Consider the following 17,588-nt stretch of genomic DNA (forward strand, 5'->3'; position numbering starts at 1 on the left):
AAGTTCACAACACGAAAAGCAAGCTGCATGATAATTACGATTCACATAAACTTAAAATCAAGCCACGTAATTTTTTAATTAGCGGTACACAGACTGTTACCTAAAGTTAAAAATACTGGTTTCTTTCATATAATAACATCTAAATACTTTCCAAAACAAATATTTATGCCTCAAAGCTGTGCAGTTACCTTTTTTATTTGGTCTATGTTTAATTGACTTACCTTACTGTATGACATATTTTAAACTCCTTCAGTCCAATCTAGCATTAGGAATTAAAATCATTACACCACAGTGCATCCTTTGTTGGGCACGAATAACACATAACTTGTTTTCCATGTGTTCCCTTCCCAGCAAGACTAACATTGCAGACTGTGTTATAATTACTTAAACACACTGTAATCAAAATATCTTCATGACTAGCTGAAAAATGAATTATCATCAGAGTCATCTCTACACCATCTGTCTTCTGTTTATATATCAATCAGTCCAGGGAGCATAACCTTGCAATAAGGTCCACTGAGTACTTGGAGTTGAGAAGGCCAAACAAAACTTAATGTTCTTCACAAACATGGCTTTGTTCAAAAAGATATATTAAACTCAAAGCAGATGAAAAAAGATAAAGAACATCAGAATTTCTTTGATTTTTTTTTAATATCCCGTTGAATTAAACACATGCAGTACTTAGCCACAGAATAAATTCTCCTGGCTTAAAATGCCATGTAAACTGTTCCTTGAACATTGACATTAAAAAAAAAAATCTACATTTCTTGATTACCTGAGATGAGTTTGCCAGGGAAAGAAAAGTATTATTTTTCCAAGTAAGATATCAGTTTTGCATAACTTTGTAAAATGAGTGACGTAAATAGCCTGTAGTAAGATATAAATGGTCTCTTTAAAAATGACTTTTAATAGGAAAAAAAAGGTGCACTGACACCAAAATTTAGCTAAAGAGCTTGTCATACATACTTAAAGCTTTCTGACAATGCTTGCTTGAGAACAGAGTTTTATTTCTCAAATTATGGAAACTGTAAAGATACACACTAGGTACTTCACAAAGAAGGATTTAATCTTAAAATTTAAATTAAAATGGCTACTGCCTTATATACTCTACTGAAAATGTAATTAATGCTGATCCTAGCATCTCTGTATTTTTTCACAAAATTTTACGGTGAACAGCAGGGAATGACTGTCTTCCTTCTCACAGACTTTTCAGCAAGTTTATCATTTATAACATTTAACTATCTACTGTTAGGTATAAATTGTCATTGGAATGGAAGTCATTTACACACACTCAGTTTAAAAAAGTATAGCTCAATCCTGAACACCCTTCCCCAGAGAAAATTTCACAATAAATTATAAAAATTCGTTATTAATTTAAAAACTATATCTATTATCCCCCCACCCTCATCTCCAACACTAAGCAATTCATCAGCTGCCTAGTTATGAGGGATGAGGATTGTGACCTCAATACTAGTATCTAAAAAAAGATTCAGCACAGAATGGAGTAATTACCCAGTATGAGAAAAATATTATTAAAAAATTTTCCAGCACAGGAAATAACAAAGTCGGGGATAGCAAACTTCAAAGTTTAGTCTCACCCTTCCATTGCCCCACCCTCCACATGAAATCATTTACTTCTGATTTCTACTTCATTTGCTCCAGTACCTGCCCCTGCTTCCCTGTTCTCTATGCCAGCACCCTACTCCAGGTCTTTACTATCTTAAGTCAGGATTGCTCTAGAAGGGGCATAACTTAGCTTTGTGTTTTCATTCTCTCTCCTTTTCCATGCATCCTATGAATCCCTGTGAAACTAACCTTCCTAAAGAAACTCTTAGAGCTTCTTCAGAAGCTTCTTATGATCAGGATCCCAGGGATATTCATTCTGTCCATGACACTATCTACACCGTTTTATCAACTCTTGGTGAACAATTCACAATGAAAAGATCATTTTCAGGGCAAAAACATCTCCAATGACTTTTCATTGCCTGCATGATGTTAAAACCCCAATTCCTGAGGCTCAGTATTGAAAATTTTAAGGAAGCTAAATTATTCTTCCCAATATAAGTAATTTCTCATAAAACTCCTTGACTATCTATTAAACACTAAGTACTATGCACAGAAATAACACAAAAACACAGCCAATTTTCCTTACCAGGAGTCGCTATACATTCTACAAAGTCACTGCTAACACTAACTGAGCAAATACTGAAGCACTATAACTAGAGGAAATACAAAATTTTCTTCCTGTGAGTCTCCAGTCTGAACACTTTTATCAATCAATCAATATGTACCTTGTTTTCTTTTTGTTTAAAAAGACTTAATTTAATATCTTGAAACACTAACATTGAACATATGCACACACATCATGCCTGAACAAAGATGACTTAACACAAATATTTCCTCTCTAAAGTACTTCGCAATATTCTAGTGCTTAGAAAAACTAGATGGCATTTCAGAATAATGCTCAGGGGCCATTTGAAACAGCAAAATCACCAACCTGAAGCACTAAAAAGACTGTCAAAAGCACACTATTTTACAGGAGACAAGGTGTCTCCTGGTATCAGCTGGGAACATGTGCATTGGGCAACTGGAAATTGTTCACTGCTCTCACAAGTCCACAAGTGAGAGAGTAGAAGTATGAAGGCATATCTGTAAACTCTGTTTACAAGTAAAGTTCAGTGGGTGCAGGAGTTCAATACAGAATCTAAAAATGAGAGCTGACTGCATGTTAATTTTCCTTCAGGAAATGACAGTCTAGTGAGGGCCATTATAACCTATTATAAGGATGCCATAGTAGATTTCTTCATAGGGTTCCATGTGGGGTTCCTTCTAGACCACACAAACTCTCAGAGACGCCCATGCCACCTCTATCTTCTACTCAAATAAACTGTCATTTAAGGTCATAAAACATCTCTGCCATAAATCCTCTGGCTTCCCCTTCTTAAGTTTTAAAAATTTGCATCCTCCTTTCTGGAATTCCAAATGATCTGCTTTTTTGCCTTGTACCCATGTGTGTACACTTCTTATCTCCTCAATTACTGTGTGATCTCCTTCACAGCAGGAATCATCTATTGCCCATCATGCATAGGGCATAAAACCATAGCCAGCAAATGTTGCTTAAATGGATCTGAAACAGGACACTTTTGCTTACTTCTTTTCCAAAGAATCAAAAATCTTTCCTAGTACATTCCTTTTTAAACGTCAACTTCCAAAGTACTTTCAAATTCAAAGTACTTTCAACTTTCCAATTCTATATCTAACCAGCAATACTTTTCTTTGAAGCTGTCTTTGAAAGTATATTTGCACAGAATTTCTTTACAACTTTGCTGGTTTTTGCATATACACTGATGGGTTTGTAGGTGGTATTGATTTACATCACTGTTCATTTTCAGTGGGTCTACCCACATTTGTCAAGTTCTTTTACCACCTTATTACTATCTTGTTCTCAATTCATTTCCAGTGGTATGCAAGTTCTTCTCATTTATCAATAGAATTTTACAATAATAGCTGGACTTTTAATTAAAACAAACCTAAATTATGTTTTTCAAAATCTTCAACTTTATCATGGAAATCAAGTTGCCTGCCTATTAGAATAACAACTCTAGAAAGACATTCACATTCAAGCTGTTTTTTTTTTTAAACCAAACAAAAAGACACAGCTGCTTGTTATGTTTCTTGATTTCTCTTGTTACATTAACATTTGCCAGGACTGTTACAAAGTCTGGCTGGCTCCCCTTACTGTTGAGACCACATATGTGAACAAATGTGAACAGTTTGTGACCATATCATGGGCTTTGGTAGGGTTAGGTAGGGTTTCCTTCTGGCAAAACCAATACATCTATTTTGAAACCATAATTTGCATGTTTTCTAAAAATTTCACAGTACTTGCTGAAAATTACCCCAATGAACACTATTGTATGACGGCAGAATAGCTCAAACCAAGTGTGGCAGGCAGAATAACATCAAGTGACCCAAAAGAACATGATGTTCTTAAACCACAACACGAAGAGATGCAACTGAAATCTACAGATTTTGAAACCATGTTGGAAAGTCAACCTAAAGGGAAATGCAAATGCATGTCAGAATTAAAATGATCATCCTTATTAAAAAATTAATTAGAAAAGAATTTTGCTTTAAAAAAATTCCTCACAGTTTTTGTGGTTTTTATCTGTGTGTTATTCTAAAGAGACATTGGGAGACCAAATGTGGAGAAAAAACAGTCACTAGAGAAGAATATCAAGATTTTCTAGGTCTTGGTAAGGCAGAAAAATATTCTTTTACCAGGAAAAAAAATTATTCATTCACATATCAGGTATTGAAACACATCATGTGGCAGAAAATGTTCACATGTCCAACTCTTAGTAACGCACAGTTGGGTCATTTAATTATGCTGGTGAACATCAGATCTCCCCTTTGTGTAAAGATGCAGTTCTCCCTTTTCATTGACTAACAATCTGTGGGGCCATACTTTGTCCCCCTGAGATGGTCCTGTCTCAGTAAACTTTTCCTATTTTACAGTTTTGCTTTCTGTTTTACCTTTATATAACTTTGGCCAAAAGATCTGATGAGAACCACTTAGAGGAAGAAAAGTGTCTGTGGAGGTTCAGTCCAGAGTGTAGGCCCAAGTGTGGCGGAACATGATGGCAAAAGGGCAGGGAGGAGGAAAGCAGCTCACAACATGGCAACAGGGAACAGAGAGAGAGCGCTGCTCTTGGGGACAAAGTATAAACCCCAAAGGCAGCCACCAGTGACATATGCCTCCAGCCACACCCTACCTACCAACCACGGTTACCATCCATATTCCATCTATGCCAAGTGGACGAATCCACTGATTAGGTCATGTCTCTCATAATCTAATCATTCCACCTCTGAAACTTCTTGAATAGTCTCCCACAGAACTTGTGGAGGCCACCTCATATCCTCATATCGAAGCAACAAAAGTATTCAGTAGTTATCCTTGCTTAAAAGAAATATTTTATTCAGAGTCGTAAACACTGATTGTTCCAATTCTGTCCATTTTCTCAATTCTTGAGCTAAGATTATTCTATAAAATGTTAACTTTCATCTATTAGAGATGAATCATAGGAGGAATGTTTAATTCTTCCCCTTTAAGTGACCAATTTCTGATTACTGCCACTGAAAGCAACGGAGATTTTTTTCACCTCTTTCTCTCTTGTTCATTCTGCCTCAACATTTAAATAGTCATGTAACTAAGTCTATCCATTATTTCATGATTCTGATCTTTATCTTAAGTTGAGAAAAGCCATCCATACTCCAGGACAATGAATCTGAAATATTTATCTTAACTTCTTACAATTTACTTTGTTTAAATGTTTTAATTACCTGAATTTGCTGTAAGGAAGTAGAGATCTAACTTTTTTTTTTTCCTTCAGGAAAATCACCAAGGAGAATCAGCCTGACATGTGGGGACAGGGCTGGGGTGGGGTGAGGAGAGCGCCAACACACTGGAGCAGCCTTATATGGGAATACAGAGGCTGAGCAAGGGGAAGGGGCAGAAAAACAAGGGTAAGATGACTCAGAGCCCAGTATCAGAGACTGAGTAAGATGAAGAGAGTATCCAATGGCTGGTCAGCAGAACATGATAATCAGCACTACAGCAGGGTGAGAACATCTGATAGAGGAGGAAGATCGGTTACATGCAGGTAGATTGGTCAAATAAGTCAAGATGGAAGTTAGTTCTTCACTGTCATTTAAGTGAAGAGATAGAGAGAAAACCAGACACAAATTTAAAACCATGACTAAAAGTCTTTACACTCCTTTCTCAGGAGTGGATAGAAAAGACTTGTAAAAAATGAACCACAAACTTCATCAATTTGACTTAACGCTTTTAAAACACAACATAAAACTACATCAGAATATATGTTTTTCCATAGTGCAATGTTATATTTATGAAGGTAAGTATATGGCCAGGCAATAAGGCCAAATATGAAAGAAATCAAATAACAGAAAATATGCTCTCTGACATGACAATACCATATCTGGAAAATACTCCATATTTTGGAAATCAACATTTGTAAATGATTCCTGGATCCAAGGAGAGTTAATAAAAAAGATATGCAAGAAATCAAAGAGGTACCTGCACTCCTGTGTTTACTGCAGCACTCTGGATCAATGGATGAGTGGATAAACAAAAAGTATTATAGATACACAATACTATTTAGTCACTAGAAGAATGAAATCCTGTCATTTGATAGTGTGGATTTTTAAGCCAGGCACAGTAACACAAACGTTCTCACTCATATGTGGAGGCTAAAAAAGTCATTTTCTTTTTATTTTTTTTAAGAGAGAGAGAGAGAGAGAGAGAGAGAGAGAGAGAGAGAGAGAGAGAATTTTTAATATTTATTTATTTTTTAAGTTTTCGGCGGACACAACATCTTTATTTGTATGTGGTGCTGAGGATCGAACCCGGGCTGCACACATGCCAGGCAAGCGTGCTACCACTTGAGCCACATTCCCAGCACCTAAAAAAGTCATTTTCACAGAAGTAGAAAACAAAATAGTGATCATTACACACTAGGAAGGGAAGATAAGAGGGGATAGGAGGAGGTCAGATAATTGGTACAAAAGTACAGTTATTTAGATATGAGGAATAATTTCTAGTGTTCAATGGGGCGACTACAGTTTACAACTATGTTATATATCCTACAAAGAACTAGAAAAAAGGACTTTGAAGCTTCCCAACACAATATGACAAATGCTTAAGAAGGAAATGATAATTAACTTGATTTGATCATTATACAATGTATACATGTATTGAATTATCACATTGTACCTATAAATATGTAACTATTAGATGTCAATTAGAATCTTTAAAAAACTTAAAATTTTAAAAATCTAAAAACAGGGAAAAAATTAAAAATAAGAAATATTTTTAATTAAATGAAAATGAAAAATAGAACTTTCTTTTTTCTATTTTTATTTGTTCTTTTTAGACATACAAGACAGTAGAGCATATTTTGACATACACACATAAAACATAATTTATTATAATTAGAATCCCTTTCTTATGGTTGGAAGATAGAACTTTCATTCACGGATAAAGTTAAAATAGCACTTGGAGAGAAATATTTAAATAATTATATATGAAAAGAATTGACATGTAATATCAATAACCCCAACTTTTGCCTTAAAAGAAACTAAAAGAGAATCAAGTATTAACACTGAAAGAGTATAACAAATAATAAAAATAAAGACATAAATTAATAAAATGAGGAATGGACAAAAGTGAATAAAATTAACAAAGTCAAAGTTGTTTATTTTCTTTTTTTTGAAAAATGAAAAAAACCACATAAGCCACTAGAGCAAGGATTGACAAAGTTTTACTGCAAACAGCCAGAGAGTAAATGGGCTTTATAGGTTACACATATTCTAATTTGTTTAGTGAAACAATTTAAAGAGGTAAAAGCCATTTTTAGCTCACAAAGTTTCCCCAAATAGACTGATCTAGAAGAAAAACAGAGGAAGAAGACAAATTAGCATTATTATAGAATGTACAAATGGTAAAAGAATGATTCAAAGACTAACAAAGTGATAGTATAAGTAATTTTATGCTAATAAGTTAAACTTACATAAAGTGAATGTATTTCTTGAGAAATACAAATTATCAAAACTGACCCAAGAAGAAATTGAAAACCTAAATGGTTCCATATCTAATTTTTAAAAATAGCACTCATGGTTTTAAAAAACAGTAACAAAAACTCTTTCTACAAAGAACACTCCAAATCCAGATGATTTTGCTAATGAATTCTATCATAAATTAAGAGATAATCCTATGCAAGATTTATCAGGAAATAGAGGAAAAATAATTTCTCAACTTGTTTTATGAGGCCTAATTCTAAAACTTGACAAATATATTACATAAAAATAAAACTATAGGCCAACATAAACATGACCATAAACACAAAATACAAAACACCAACAAACTGAATTCAAAATACATTAAAAGTGTAATATGACAAGATCAGAATGACTTTTTCTAAGGAAAGAAAGATTGGCTCAACCTTCCAAAATCAATCAATGTAATTCACCTTATTACTAGAACAAAATAAAAACCATCTGATTAACTCAAGAGAGGCAGAAAAAGCATTTTACTAAATTTAAAATCCATTTATATTTGAAAATAAAACAAAGTCTTATATTATGCATAAATGGAAACATCTGTAATACTCAAATTATTCATCCATAAAAAAGAATGAAATCCTGTAATTTGCAGCAATGTGGATGGAACTGGAAGACACTACATTAAGTGAAAGAAGCCAGGCACAGTAAGACAAATGCAGCATGTTCTGGTTCTTACATGGAAGCTAAAAAACTTGTTTTCAAACAAGTAGAGAACCACCACCAAAAACATACGAAGTAACTTTACATTTAATGATGAATAATTAAATACTTTTTCCCTGAGCTTAGTAATGGCAGAAAGATGTTTGCACTAACTTCACTGTAACAAAGGCACTTTCCTGTTTAATAAGAAAAAAAATAAAAGGCATAAAGATTAGGGGAGAAGGAAAGAAAGAAAATTGTCATTATTTGCAGACAACACAATTCTATATGTAGAAAACTCTTTGGTATCTACAAAAAAAATTGAAAAAATAAAGTTGGCAAAGTTGCAAAATATATAAAGGTATGTCTAAATATATAAAGACATCAAAAATAAATTATATATCTATTGTTAACAACAAACCACTGGAAAATATAGTTAAAATTGCCAATCAAATTACATAAATAAATATCTAGGAGAATATAACCGAAAAAATGTGTAGGATTTCTACATTGATAACTACAAAATACTGCAGAGAGAAATGGAAAATCTAAGTAAATGGAGGTACTGTATATCATCATAATGAACTGGTAATCTCAATGGCATTAAGATTCTCATTCTCCCTAAATTGATCTATAGATTCCTAACAATAATTATTAAAATCCACTAATACTTTTTAAAATTTAGACAAAATGATTCAACTCTAGAGTTGTCCCAAAGCTCAAAAACTTGGAGGATTTATACTACTTATTATAGAGCTATCGTACTCAAGATAGTGCAGTACTGGCATAGGAAGGAAGGAAAACTGGATCAATGGAAAAAGAGAGTTCAGAAATAGATCCACTCCTTGATAGTCAACTGAATTTCAACCAAGGCTCCAAGTTAAGCAAAAGAAAAATAGTTCCAAGAATTTTATACTGGACATTGGATATTGTATGAAAAATCTTTCCCCCTGTTACCCCATACTTTGAATAAAATACCAAAGTCCACTAATTATGAAAGAAAAACTGATAAGTCAAATTTAATCAAATTGCAATTGTCTTCTCAAAAGGCAGCCTAAATGTTTATTGGGAAGAAGTTATTCCACAGCACAGATATGTAGTAATGGATTTGCATCCAGAATATATAAAGGACATCTTAAATTAACAAAGACAATCAATTAAAACTAAATGAAAACCTCAGATGGACCACAAAAGAATTATATCCAGGTGGGCAACAGCACATGAAAAATTAATCTGTCATTAGTTATCAGAGAATGAAAATAAAATCTACAATGGCATATCATTTTTTCCTGTCAGACTGACTGATTTAAAAGAAGACTGATAACACCAAAATGGGATTGTAAAGTCATACAATAACTTTTGTGCATTATTTGGAAGTTTCTCATAGTTAAAAATTTACTCTGTACCCATGAATCCAATGCCAAGAATATACAAAACTAAACTACATGATAGAAATTTTAAAAGTAGTTTCTTGGGGTGGACATAAGGATTGACTGGAAAACAGCCTTTATAAACTTTCCAAGGTGAGGCAAATGCTCACTATATACTTTTGGATGATGGTTATAGGAGTGCATGTAACTATTAAAACTCATCAAACTAAATGACTAAATGTAAAAACAACTCATTAACTTGAACAAAATAAATCAGAAAAAAACAAGCACACACTACATGCTTTCCACTCAAATATACTCCAAATTGAAACAGAACTATAGTTTAGAGGGGTGCATTCTTAAGTATAAAATTAGGAAAATAAAGCAAGATATTGATAACCATGAAGGGCAAGAGAGGTACATTGTGGGGGTTATGATGAGAGACACCCAGGGGGACTTGGAGTCATCACAAACACAATTCCTGGCTTGGAGAGCAGTCTTGCCTTCATAGTGCCTTACTAAGGTATTCATTTACACTCTGCATTTTCCTTTGCATTCTATAACTTCACTATTTCAAAGTCTTTAAAATGTTGTTTTTGTTTCGTTGTAAATGGCCATACACACAAGAAACAGTACTGGGTAGCTCATTTATTCAGCTATTAAACTAAGCATATATTACAACTAACTGGATAAGATATATAATGCAATAAAATAGAATCTACATAATCTTCAAATAACAAAATCCCTAGAGCTTGTCTTAAAATGAGATTCAGAAGATTAAATGATTCATTTAATTTTCATTTCACATCTCAGTTAAGTCTACATGTTTTTAAAAAGCATGCAGATGAAAAACAAAAGAAATGTGACAGGAAGGAAAGATGTTGTCACTGATACAAACATGCAAAACACATATTCTTGTTTGTATAAACCCTAAAAGGTCGCAGACACTAGTTCAATAGCAAAAGGGATATCTGGGAAGCCACAAAGAAATTAAATCCCTTCTGTATACAAACAAGCATAGCTTTACTTTTTTTTTCTTCTTAAAAAGAACAAATAAACCCATGTAAAAAGTCTCAAAAAACTACGTAAATGCAACATAATTATGTTTAAACCACAGAAGACAGAAAATTTAGAGTTAGAGATTCCATGGCAAATTTTAATTCTATCCTTGTGTATATGTTTTATAAAAGAGTCTTTCATTACATGATCACATAACACTGGTCCATGTAACAATCAGTTCAACAAATGTTTATTTTAGAATGTGTGGAGGGAAAATATTTTATAGGATAAATTGTAGGAAATTAGTATATCATTTCAGTGAATGGTTAGATAATTCTTAGAATTCTGGGCATTTTCAGAGTATTAATAAACCACTTTGCCCTGATTTCCTGCTGAAGAACATAAAATTTAACTCATTTACAGCAAGTACTTCCTTATATTTGAAGTTGACCTTTAAATGTCGAGGTTATTTTGTTGCAGTGAAAAACTTTAAGACATTAGGATTTTGGCACATTTTAAATCATATATGAGCAAATATTTTGTATAAAATAAAGAATGAATAAAGCGTGAAGATATATGAGCTTATAATACCTTTTAAAAGAATCCCTTATCAATATTGGATATATGAATTGCCCTTGGCAATCATATATCTTAAAATTGATTTTTTAAAAGGAAGAACAAAGCATTTATCTTATCTTTCCTATATAAGGTATACTTTAGGTCAACCAGTACTGAGACATCAGAGCCTTCAATCTGAGACAAACCTTGTAAATTTATTAGATTATAAAGACAAAGAAACAAATCCTCAAGGTCCCCAGACAAAAAGATCAAATAATCTACAAAGAAAAAATTAAGTTAGACTAGCATTGGACTTTTCAACAAAACTTGTTATGAAGAAAAACTTACAGAAGACGGTGGGAACCGAAGATATTATATCTAGCAATGCTGTCTTCCAAGTGTTTATAGAAAAATAATTTCAGTCTATTAGGAACTTCTGTACCCATGAGACCCATAGTCTATTCTCAAAAATATTACTGGAAGACAATCTCCAAACAATTAAAAGATTATTGTAAAACTTCAGTAAAACACTGATGATGATGATGTTGATGGTCATATTTGTGCCTATCAATATAATTGTCAATATAAGATTAAAACAAAGACAGAAGACAGAATAGAATTATAATGTTCAAATGTTACATAGGGCAAAATAGAAATGATGCACTTAAAATGTGGGAGGAAAAGGAGAAAAGAAAAAATAGAATAAGCTTACTGATTCCTGGATGGAAAACAACTGTGAGTTAAAAGGTACCAATAAAAATGGAGAAACTAAATAGTGAGTGACTAAATTAGTAAAAAGGAGAATGAGGGCATTAGAAAATTTTGTAGGTACAAAAGTAACCACTAGAACAAAAATTCAAACCTTTCTAACTAATAACAGGAAAAGACTACAAATCTGATAAAGAATCATAGTGAATACAATAAAATGCAAATAATTTAAAAATATTAAGACATTGTTGAGACCAAACATTTTATTCATAAGTGGGAATGGGTTTAATTCACTTATTAAAACAAAAAGTGTGTTTAATTTAGCTCACACAGCAAGATCCATCTTTATTCTGTATACAAGCGCACACTTAAAGGGATTCAGAAAGACTAAAAATAAAAGGTAGATCAAGATATAACAGGTAAATGGAAATAAAAATAAAGGAAGAGTTAATGATTCTGATAGCACACAAAATAGAAAACAAGCCAAAATACATTAAAGTTGTATTAACTATAGCACTGAGAATATTTAAAACCACAATCTATAGCCATTAGAAATATTATGTACCAAATAATACAGCTTTGGTCTTCCAGAAGCAAAAACATCATGCAAATTTAAGAAGACAGATTAGAAGCACACTACTAAGAGATTTTATTATGTCACTTTCAACATACAGGTCAAATGCACACAAAATAATGAGTAAAGGGAGTACACCTAACTAATGTAGTCCATCAGCCGTACTTTGTCCATACATAGCCATTATCTGTAGAACATTCACAAAAATGCATCATCTGCTGGGCTCAATGGAGCATGCCTATAATCCTAATGGCTCTAGAGTCTGAGGCAGGAGGATCTGGAGTTCAAAGCCAGCCTCAACAATGGTGAGGTGTTAAGCAACTCAGTGAGACCCTGTGTCTACATAAAATATAAAATAGGGCTGGGGATGTGGCTCAGGGGTTGACTGCCCCTGAGTTCAATCCCTGGTACAGAAAAAAAATAATCATCTATTAATACATAAAGGCAACATCAATAAGCACCATAAAAATAGAAATAAAATAATCTACACACTCTGACCAAAATGCAGTACAATAAATATCTAACAAAAGTAAGTATCTCCTTGTGGAATTAAAAAAAAACTATTCAACAACTCCTGGACTAACACAAAAAAATACAAACTAAAATGAAGGAACTTCTTAAAAATGATGACAATAAAAGCACAACACATCAGATTCCAGAGTACACGTTTAAGACAATCAAAGGAAAACTCAGAGCACAAACTATGTTTAATATTTTTCAAAAGAATTAAAATAATTTCCCAACTTAGAAAATTAGAACAATAGAAAATGAACCAAAAGAAAGCAATTATGCATCAATCAAGATAAAGAAGAAAGAATGCAGTAGAAGAATAGAAAAGCACATCCAATTAGTAAAATACTATTTGCAGGGCAGATGGCACACACCGTAATCCCTGCTATTTGGGAGGCTGAGGCAGGAGGATTGTAAATTCAAAGTCAATCTCAGCAACTTAGTGAGACCTGACTCAAAAAAATAAAAAGGGCTGAGGATACAGCTCAGTAGAAAAGTACCCCTGGGTTTAATGCCCAGTACTGAGAAAAATAAATAAACAAACATTTTTTTAAAAAAATATTTTTCAGGAAAAAAAAAGAACTATTTATAATATCTAACCTGATCAGGAAAAAACACACAAACATTTAAAATGACTAAGAGGGCTGGGGATGTGGCTCAAGCGGTAGCGCGCTCTCCTGGCATGCGTGCGGCCCGGGTTTGATCCTCAGCACCACATACCAACAAAGATGTTGTGTCCGCCGAGAACTAAAAATAAAATAAAATATTAAAAATTCTCTCTCTCTCTCTCTCTCTCTCTCTCTCTCTCTCTCTCTCCTCTCTCACTCTCTCTTTAAAAAATATATATATATATAAAATGACTAAGAAATGAACTAAGAATTAGTAGACTCACATAGATGCATAAGCAATTTCTACCAAATTTTAAAAGCTCAGATAATCCGTAGCTCAATAAGTCATTCCAGAGTATAGGAAATGAAAGAACATGTCTTTATTCTTTTTTTCAAAACTAGTATTGATATCTAAATTTGACACAGTTGAAAATAAAACCCAAAACCAGAAAAATAACCTACATACTAGTACCACTAATAAATATTTTTAAAATACTAGTTAAATAGTAATGAGAGTTCTTAAGAAAATAGTATGTCATAACCAAATGAGACTTATTCTAGAAACCTAAAGCTGGATCAAAGTTTGGAACGGCATTAATACCATTCACTATATTAATCAATATGATGAAAATCATAGGGGAACATAAGAAATATAACCTACGTAAGTACTGAAATAGCCTTTGACAAGACTCAACAACTATACCTGATTTTTTAAAATTTTAAAATAAAAATCAAGAGATACTTTTTAATATGAAATATGTAATATATATACATATATAACATATGTATTAGGACTAAAGCCTTTATTTTACTTTATAGGGAAACACTAAAGGTGTTTCTACTAAAATCAAGAGCAAGACAAAGAGTCGCTACCTCCTTTTCTATCCAACACTACATTTCTAGGAAATAAACTAAAGAAATTAGAAAACAGAAATAAATTTAAAGAATAAAAAATTGGAAAGGAATAAAAATTCTTTAGAATATGCTAGAGCAGAGTTTGGCCAATTTTTTTTTTTCTGTAAAGATTTTGTGGGCCATTCAGTTTCCATGGCAACTACTCCGCTCTGCCAATATAACACAAATGCAACCAAAGATAATAAAGAATTGAGTGCCACTATGTTAGAATCAAAATTTATTTATAAAAACAAGATCTGGCCCATGAGCCATGGTTTGTCAACTGTTGTCCTAGAGAATAAACCATTAAATGATCCCAAAGGACAAAAGAATTCTTCAAGGAAGCAGGACAGAGAATTGGTATACAAAATTCAGTAGTGTCATCAAGACAAACAGTTGAAAGGACACAATGGTTGCTGAAGTTGAGATCTGGAATGTCCTGCAGAGGCATTAATACTTGGTCCCAGCCCATGGCACTGATGGGAACTGGGAGAACTCTTAGGAGATGGGGCCTGTGGGAGGTTTTAGGTCAGTGGGGGCATGCAGAACCCTGGTCTCTGTCTCTTTTGCCCCTGGATTTAAAGTGAATGGAATTATGTGCCATGCATAGCTGCCATGATGTACAGCCTTGTCTTGGATCCATAAGCATAGGAACCACCAAATATGGACTGAGACCTCTAAAACTACAAGCCAAACATATTTCTTCTCAATATAAGCTGATTTTCTCAAATATTTGTTACAGTAATAGAGAGCTGACTCACTCGTTTTTTGTTTGTTGTTTTTTTCCAACAAAGGTAGAGGGAAAATAACAACTTATACAATCAACAAAGACCAAAATCCACATGAAGAAAACTTTAAAACACTCTTCAAAGTCAAAAACCTGGACTTGAAGAATGCAAGATTTCTATAATTTTACTATGGCTATGTAGGATGTGAAGACTAAGGGAAACTGGATAAAAAGTCTATGCAAACCCTTGATACTCTGTTTTTGCAACTTTTCTGTAAATCTAATGCTATTTCAAAGTAAAAGTTAAAATGAAATATATTTTTTAAAAAAACAGTAAAAACTTGAGGTGTGGACAATAAATCATAGATATTTCTGGAGTTTTTAGCTTCAATACTTTCAGATGTTTGAAATTTTATAGTGTTTTATTAGAAAATCATGCTCCCAAAACACAAGTGTTAATGGGGTTTTTTTGCAATGTTGGTGTGATTTTATGTACTTGAAGGCCAAATTACCTCCAGATGAATTCTTTACATATCAAATAGAGACATTAAAAGTCAAGAAGAAGGGAAAACTCAGCATGAATAAATTTACTTTTTCATAAACAATATTTCAGGATACCTATTTGTGCTGTTTCAGATTCTACAGTGAGACATAATTAAGATGAAACCATTTACATTGAGTTTTAAAAGCAATAGACTGAAACTCTGTAAAAAAGCCAATGGAGTTTTACAGAATCCTGTTTTCATCAAAACTGCTTTTGATTAAGTAATCAAATTGTTATTGTTAAGAAGATATTTCTTAGTCTTACAGAGAAATATATCAGGAGTGAGAACTGATTTTGCAGCCTATTACATAAAATTAATAATAAATTGTGCTAAGAGTTTACATGTTTATCCTGATATGTGACCTAGGTTTTAGCCACAGCTACATCACCAAAACACAAAATTGCTGGTCATTAAAATGAGTTCTTAAATCATGAATTATATAAAACTTACATAGGGAGAAGTATTTCTCATTTCCTTACATCTAACTTAAAGCTGGAAGATGCAATAAATCCTACAATTCCAGCAATAATAGCCATGTCTGAAACATGATGCCCTGTTCTTACCAAACTCAAAATACTGTTTTTCTGAAACCACGTTAGTGTGTTTATAAAAACACTGTGGGAAAACCATATTACAAATACAAAAGTTGTTGCATAGAAAAGAAGAGTTTGGTTCTTAACTTTAAAGATTTGCTATAAAACTTGACACATTTGATCAATTTCTCTCCTTTAAACAGTGCCTTCCCTTTAGTTGTTTTCGATAGTCTACTCTTCTAGAAGTTTTCATCTCAGATCATTGGCTGATCCTCCTCACTTTCTTTATGGGTAACTTTTCTTTTGTCGGTTCATTCTCCTTAAAAACTGGTTGTAATAGGATTCTATTTTTGTCCCTTACTTTTGTTTTATCTTCCACCAAATCTCCCATGTATTATCCATGACTTCAGTTGCTGAATATTCAAAATACTGTGTCTGTATATATATATACCGTGTTCACATCTTTATCCTAAACTTTAGATGTGAATATTCAATTGACTAGCTGCCATCGTCACTTGGATTTCCCACAGAAACTTCAGTGTCTTCACAATCATAATAACTGAACTCATCATTCACTCATATAATAAGTGTTGTTTGCCTAACTTGAACCTTGTACTGGGCTAGACATTGAATGTATAACGGGGAACAGACTGACTTTGTCCCTCCCCTTATGAAGTTGAAGCTTCCTTTACTAGCCCTCCACCTGTACTCCTCATATTATTTAGTGGTAACGTTAGCCATCTAGTTACCCAAGCCAGAAACCTGAATGCCATCCATGACTCTTCATTCTTCTGTACAACTCAAGGTTCATTCACCTGGTCCCATCCTCTTCCTTTCTAGCTCTTTAACCTATTTCTCTATTCTTAATTACAGAATTAGTTTAAGCTGTATTCCGATTTGACCTGCAGTCAACCCCTAACAAGTTTCCTTGTCTCTATTCATGATAAAAAAAAAAACACACTTCACTGACTCTCTGTAGACTTTAAAACAAAATCCAACCTCAGCATGGCACACAAGGCCTGAATTACATATCAATTTACATGTCAAAACTGTACCCTTTAAGTGCCTTGTTTTCAAGTGACAGTTTAAGGTAAATGGGTCACCATTTAGGGCTACTTTATTACAATTTATGGCAAATTCAATAACATGATTAACTATATATAAGGGAGTCAAATAATTAAGGAAGAGTCTTCACCTATAGATAAGTTCAGATACTATATAATCTGACATTCATTTTCTATTTTCATTTCCTATTATCTTTTAAAATAGCTATTAATAAAAA

The 17,588-nt window shown here is 33.0% G+C and overlaps 1 protein-coding gene across 1 annotated transcript in view; it reads right to left on the reverse strand.

Annotated features, from left to right (window-relative positions):
- The window catches only part of Odad2 (outer dynein arm docking complex subunit 2), a 164,664-nt gene that overhangs the window by 78,570 nt on the left and 68,506 nt on the right, over window positions 1-17,588 (reverse strand). The gene's annotated exons all lie outside the window — the stretch shown is intronic.

The sequence above is a fragment of the Urocitellus parryii genome, chromosome 9 (assembly GCF_045843805.1).
Source record: "Urocitellus parryii isolate mUroPar1 chromosome 9, mUroPar1.hap1, whole genome shotgun sequence".
NCBI lineage: Eukaryota > Metazoa > Chordata > Mammalia > Rodentia > Sciuridae > Urocitellus > Urocitellus parryii.